Raw genomic sequence first — 7,829 nt, 5'->3', positions numbered from 1 at the left:
AACGCTTTCTAATCCCTATATCAGTTTACCAACTGCATAACCAAGTCTAATTACGCTTGTTAGCACCCTCCAACACCTCAGTTTCCTTCCAGCCATCCTACTTTCAATTTCCAACATTTAAACCTCCAAAATGAACTAAGAAACTCAACCTATAAAGCAATTATCACTTCCATGATATATTTTTATGATATAAACCTTTAGAAAAGTTCTAATTGGTCTAATAACACACTCCTAAACAGTTCTCACACTTTACATCAATATCTCACTACTCAAAACCCCATTTTTACACTAAAAATGCTTAAAAACTTCAATTATGAACCAACTCTTTGCTACACATCAGATTTAACTCACAAAACACTTCTAACGAATCTTAAATCACATCATGACAGATCCTATACAGTTAGTTTCTCACCTCAACCTTTCTTTCTCCAACTCCCCTGTGAAAACCTTCATTTTTAGTCTTAAAACTCAAGAATATGACCACCATACACCATAAACACTTGAATTCAGTATTTCAACCACCAAACAACTTCATCACACTCAATCATGACAATATCACGCATCACAATCACATAATTTAAATTATACTCAACATCATACTATCAAAATCATTAATTAAACATACATAATATACACACAATCATACTAATTTCTTAAATTCATCTAAAATTCATTGAGATACCGAATGTATAATATAAACACAAACTAAAGCAAGAATTCTAGCTTCCCTTACCTTACAAGAAAACTGCTCAACTCAAAGAATGTTCCGTCGATTACTTGAAACACAAGGAATCTCTAGACGAACCTACGAAATACCAAATTGAAAACAGACAGAGTCCTTAAAACTCTAGATGAACCAAGAATAATTAGGAGAAGCTTGATTACACATGCAAAAACACTAGATTGTTTTAAAAACAGATTAAGAATGAAGAGGAAAAAGGAATAAGAACTTACTTGCTCTATGACATAAATTGATCCGTTGAATTGTAGACCTTGATGTTGTGATCGATTATACACTTCCTGATTGTCAAATAAATGACTCAATAGTAAGAACTCTTAGAGAGAAGGTAGAGAACTCTAGAAAAATATTTTCTACAGAGATAGTATGTTTTAAAATAATAAAACTCGTTTATAACAAAACTATTTATAAATAAATCATTTAATATTAAAATAACCGAGTCTCACTATTTTTAAATTACTACCACTTCTTTACATCAATTTTAAACACATACTATACTATTCTAAACGATTATCTCATTGGATATTATTATAAAATGTCATCATTAATATATATATATATATATATATATATATATATATATATATATATATATATATATATATATATATATATATATTTAAGGTAACTCACTTTATATATTTGATTTGCTGCTTTTGTCGTATTAGTTTAGAATTGAGTTCCTACTTTGAATGCATATTAACTTTTTATAGAATGAATTAATTTGAAAAGGCATAAGTGAAAAGTGTAAGGGATGTATTAACATTTTATTTTTGTATTTTTAACATATGTTTGGTCTTTTTGTATATGTAAACCATTTGTTGCAATTATACAAAGGAAATGAAGATAAATTATAACATTTTTAGTAAAAAGAATATTTTCTACGTGAGTTTCCATCAACAACTAAATTAGAAAGTATTTTTGAGTAATATATTTGAGTTTTTGTGAAACATATAGTATGTTATTAAACAAATTGTCCATTTAATAACTTTTAAAATTAATTAAAATAAAATTCTTTCTACATTTCTTTATGAACAAAATTCTGTTCCTCAAACATTCTTTTTATCATTTAAACCATGTGTTAACACTTGTGCTACAGAATCAAAAAGTTTCATCCAAATTTATATCATGAAAAGTTCTTGAAATATTTTATTATAAAAAAAGTTTCATTTGTTTAATAATGGGTTTGGAGATGCGGGGTATCGATCCCCGTACCTCTCGCATGCTAAGCGAGCGCTCTACCATCTGAGCTACATCCCCAATAATTGAAAAAATTGTGGAGTACGTATTGGAATTAATGCAAACGTTCATCAGAGTGTAGTGGATTTTCTTTACTTACTAGTTTGAGTTATGTTTATTGTATTAAAAAACATTCTTCAAATTTGTTTTATGTATTATTGTCAATATTATATTAATTTTATTAATAATGTATTTCAATTGATGGCATGTATATGAAACTAATTCAATAAAAATTAAAAAACTGAATTTAATTTTCTGTATTCTATTTACTTATATAACTAAAAGTTTGAGGGAAAATATTTAATTTCACGATATCTAAAAGGGATAGTTGCATTATGATGTTTTAAAGATTTGTAATTAGTTTATGTATTCAAGTATTTTTTTGTTGTTGTTAAATTGCTGTATTGTATTATTTGTATATATGATAATAGTAAATTGACATTTTTTTTATGGCTATATGTTATATGTCCTAGAAGTGCATTATCAATGCTTGGAATTGTATTGACAGCGTGCCTAAAATAATATAAAGTTTTTAACGGGATTTTTGTCATTTCGTTATTGTATATTTTTCCTTCATCTTTTTATGAATAATTTAATGATAATAAATAAATTTGTATTAAAATATATATCATTATTTTAAGCACTATTTTCAATGAATAAATTTATATTTAAAATTGTCATATTTAATACATTAAGTTACAAGACATAATATTGAATACAATTTCATCATTCATGTTTTGTATTTAGTTAAAATATGTATGAATTTGATTTTGAAAAATCTGATGAACGTTTAATGTGGCGTCCCAATTATATAGAAAAGGAATATATAATGTCATCATGTATAATATAGAAAAACAGTTAAGAGTAATTAGGATTACAATCATCCTTAAAACAGTATATAAATTTAAAATTGGAATACTAGAGTTCTCTCTCAAAAGCTAGGAATTTAAAACTTGAAATACAGTAAAGTTCTTCAAAATATCTTGAGTTCAATGAAATAAAGCTTAGAAAACTAAGTTGCAACATCTTTATCTCCTTCCAAAGCTGTCTATAAAGAAACCTCATTCTCCTCTGCTGACATCCAAGTGGATGATCATTGCAAAAGAAAAATATACGCAACATGGCACAAACACAAGCAAGCAAGGGTGAGCTAATTATATAAAAAGCATGCATCATAAGAACATATACATACAAGAGTTAGCTTAAATCAAACAAGATAAATCATCCATCCTAACATGTTGGATACTAGACATGACGTGTCCGGACTTTAGAATGATAACCGAGATATGGCGGGCCATGCACCCGTGGTGGCTTATGATACTTGGGCTCCCCCACCCTGCCACACTTACGGGGTTAGTCTGTTCCACGCCTTGGAGCATACTGGAAGCCTCCAAGACTAAGACCTCTTGCTACTCCTCACCACATGGTTCAGTCCTCTCTACGTGAGAAGAAAGACCATTGGAGCGTTAGGAAGACCCCCAAGACTGAGCTCCTACTTCCATTTTAAACACTAAGAATCTCACCAAGAGATTCTACACAGATGGAACTTGGTTTACCACTTGGATAGTAATTTCATCACTTTCTAATCATGTACTTTTTGCCATAATCAACATATACATAATCTCAACAATATACATTTCTTCCCAAACACAAAGCTTACGACAAAATTATCATTAGTTTCCACACGTAATATCTATAATATATGTAATTCATCAGCCACAAAGTGTTACTACAACATAATAATTATTTAATTTAATTATACAACACTAGAAGCTAATGTTTCACGTGACCCATCCCAAATGTGCAAACTCATTACAACTAAGTCGCCCTTGTCAAAGGTTGTTCATCAGGTCAGTCCTCACCAACACCCATCCTATTCCTTTTTCTCTACCAAAACTTACAAGGGTAATTATTTAATTATTATGACAATTACTCGTGAGACCCCAAGAGAAACACCACTCCTTTCCCACACGAATCTAGGCATAAAAAGAAAGACACACCTTACCCAAAAACTCTTTTCGCTTCTAGCACAAATCCATAGCTCATGACAGTGAGTTTCCTAATGACTCACTTTTCTCTCCAAGACTAAAGCCACATCAATATTTGTATTTCTCCTTTTTCCTATAACAAAACCTATTATAATATTAAACTATATAACTACCCATGTGGACCCCACATGACCCACCTAATTTCCTACACTCTTACTAACTCACGTAAGACTCTTCTCTCTCCATAAAACATGTTTACCTTATTATATATTATCATTCATTCAAGTGGGTCCATCAACAATTCACCAAAATTTCCATATCCTTTTCCACTTAATGTAAATCCATCTTCTCTCTCCAACATCATACTTCTTCTATTAATATATTAACCAATACTCATCATCACTTTCTCATACTCATGTAACTTCTTTACTTTACTTTCTTACTATAAAATACTACCATAATAAATGTCAATTCCACATGGCCCACTCATCCATGCCTTAATTATACATCCTCATTTTATTCTCTTGATTTTTGTCATCTCACACACCAGACAATAATTCTTCTCTTTATTTTTCGTTCAACACCATTCTCTTTCTCACCTTCACGTAAACATCACACACACTCACTCAACCTCCCTCTATTTGCTTTTGGTTCTCTACTTCCACAAACCACTCACCTCTCTATACTTCAACACTCACAGTCTTTTGGTCATTCCCGTTAAGACCCTGACTCAGATTCCCGTAAGCAGTGCATAATAAACTATGCACAACCCTCTTTTACTATTTTGCGTTTTAAGCACTAAAGCTTAACCCCATTATTTCCACTTTCTCATCCACCCAACTCCTTCTCTCTTCTTTCTCTTAATCTTTCAATTTCCCAGCATCCATTCCCTGTCACTCTCTCTTCTAAAACTTTCTCACAATAACTAAAACCCTTAACCCTTAGCTAGAAACAACTCTACAAAATATTATCTAGATACCCCTTGTATCCCTTAACCTATCTTCCTACCACTAACCCGCAACAGATCGAATTCTACCAAGAGAGTTACACCTCTCGATATGTGTTAACACCCTGACAAGTGTACCAGATCGTATCAAGTAATAAATAAATGGTAAGTTAGAGTGTCGTTTTCCCAAGGGACTCTTAGGCCTTATCTTTCATGTGAATTGATTAATTGATTGCATAAGACTTGAAAGAAGAATAATTTGTAGTGTTAATGCAAAAATAAATCTAAACATGCAAATGCAAATTGAATCAATTGACAAATAAAAGATATAAATTAATGGAGTTGTTGGGGTTTACAATTTCATCCTTATCCATGTTTACTATTTTTATTAAATTCGCTTTATTATCAATGTCATGCAACTTTCTAAACTACTCAAAAACCGATTCCTCGACGTAGAGAGCCTATTATCAATTACTAGTTTACCATTCCTAGTCTCCCTAACAATTACCAATGCATTAAAGTACAAAAGCTTAAAGCAATTGATCGTCCTACCTCTATTCCTAGGCAGTATTTCATTATCAAGAGAATTCTAATCAGTTCTAGATTTCCCCATACGTTCCCGTATTAACAAAATCAAATATCATAACACCGAATGAGTTAAACGATGTAAGCATTATCATCAGAAAAGAAAACCCAAACAATTGATAATAAAAGCATATGAATATAATAAGAAATTTGATACAAGAGAGTTTCAAAAGGACTACATTGTTCCCCAACAACAAATGTTTTAGTTCACCATTGACAATGTGAAATTAGATGAATTGAATGGAAAGAATGAAAAGATAAACCCTAGATTTGGTAGATTGGAGCTCCCACATCCAAAATCCTCCTCCAAGGGGTGAAAAGAGTGTTGTGTCGTCTTTCTCTGCCAAAAGATTACTCTCAAGGTCGCACTAGAGCTATTTATAATGCAAAAAAGTAACAGAATTTTGGCCTAGGCCCATCATTTAGGCGCTCAACGTTCATTTGACCGCTCAGCGGTGGCCTCCATAATCGCAGGACGTTGAGCGGTGTCGCCTAGGCAAAAAATAGTGAAAAATTGGTCCAGAACTGGCGCTCAGCGCTCATTACCGCTTAGCGGTGCAGGAGGGCGCTTGGGCGCTACTTGCGTCATAAAACTACACTCTGGTCAACTTTTCAGTATTATGGTCAACTGGTTGACTTTTCTGGTTGACTGATTGACTTTTCTAATTGACTGGTTGACTTTTCTGCATTCTGGTTGATTTTTCTGCACTGCAACTCTTTGATAATTCAACCCTTCTTTCAAATCATTCAATAATCCTACAAAATCAAGGGAAACCAAGCATAAAACTAAGAAAACCAACTTTGACTCTCTTATTCTCTAACTTAAGAAAAATACATGATTTCAAGCTAATTCTAAGCCATAAAGGGTGTGATTTAATATCAAAATTAAGTATGAAAATAACGGTTTTTCAACCGTTATCACAGCCCCAAACTTAGAATTTTGCTTGTCCTCAAGAAAAACAAAATGTAACTCAGTTTTCAAACAATCAATACAATGGATTAACACTTTCCAAACTCTTTCTTCCAAAACAAGTAATGACTCTCAGCTCATCATAAAAATATTAGTCAAGATGCATAGATGAATTCATTAAACTCAATACGATGTTCACATAATCACAGTCTTTCCAACAGATGTTATTATTATGAATGACCAATTAACCAAGCACAAATGCAATCATGTATGGATAGAACTACTCCTCACCAAGGAAAGTGTTTCACTCAAGCACACAAGTGTATTTTAAGGTGACTCATTCTCTCTACTATCACAACGTCACACAAATTAACTTTGTCTTTCATTTAACCACAATCAATCATACTCAGAAACATGTTATCATGACAAGGACTTTTCATGGCTTGTAACGTGGTTGGGTTAAGAAGAAAATTGATTTTTCTGTATCACAAAATCCTTGAGTTAAGAGAGTTATTCACATTTATAATTTAAACACAAACTCTCTTTAAACAACCAATCTCCCTCATTCCCAACTTTCCCTTTTCTTTGCATTGAGCTTTTCTTCTCCTTTTATCTTTTTTCTTTTATCTTATTCATCTTTTCATGTTTTGCTCAAAACATTAGCTCAATGCTTATCTTTTTCTTTTTCAACTTTCCCAACGGTTCCAAACTTGAACCTTTATCAATACCACACAATAATTCTCAACTTAACTCAAGGTAAATATTTGCAAAAGGGTTTTCTCATACTGCTTATGGCTTAGTGACGAAGGTTGAAAAACAACTATTTTCATATGTCAATTTGGACCAAATTACACACTTTACTACTCGGAATGAGCTTAGAATCAAGCAAAACTCAATAAATGAGTCTGAAGAGAGTCAAAAGTGGTTTTTAGCGATTTTATGCTTGTTTTGCATTGTTTTGAAGCTAATTTGAGAAAGGTAGAGAATGGAGTTGAAGATACAGGTCGTTGACTCAAGAAAAGAGCAGAAAAATGAAGATTTGAAGAGTCAATGCACCGCCCGGCGGCACATTTAAACCGTCGGGTGGTCCAGGACGAGGAGAAGGCATGGCGATTGACGCTGGGCGGACCTGAGGCAAACTGCCCGGCAGTGGCGATTGTCGCCGGGCGGTAGGGCGATTTGTGGCAAACCGCCGGGCGGCACACTTAAACCGCCCGGCGGTGGCTCATTGGACTTGGGCCCATTTTCTGACGCACTCCTCACCTATATATACCCTTACTGTGAGTTCAGAGTCATTCTTTTGACAGGGGAGAACGACCAGACCTAATTTTGCTCTCTGGAGAGGATCTCTTGGATGCTTAGGCTCCTTTTCATCTTTTCTAGGGTTTGCTCTTCCATTCTTCTTCCATTTTTCATCTAGTT

At 33.0% G+C, this 7,829-nt stretch overlaps 1 non-coding gene across 1 annotated transcript; it reads right to left on the bottom strand.

The window, feature by feature from the left end:
* Positions 1-1,926: 1,926 nt before the first annotated feature.
* On the bottom strand, positions 1,927-1,999 carry TRNAA-AGC. Its single transcript has one exon. It is a non-coding gene; the product is annotated as a tRNA-Ala (tRNA).
* Positions 2,000-7,829: the final 5,830 nt, after the last annotated feature.

Source organism: Vigna radiata, unplaced genomic scaffold (genome assembly GCF_000741045.1).
Source record: "Vigna radiata var. radiata cultivar VC1973A unplaced genomic scaffold, Vradiata_ver6 scaffold_321, whole genome shotgun sequence".
Classification (NCBI taxonomy): Eukaryota; Viridiplantae; Streptophyta; class Magnoliopsida; order Fabales; family Fabaceae; genus Vigna; species Vigna radiata.
This window is presented reverse-complemented; position numbering and strand designations above follow the sequence as displayed.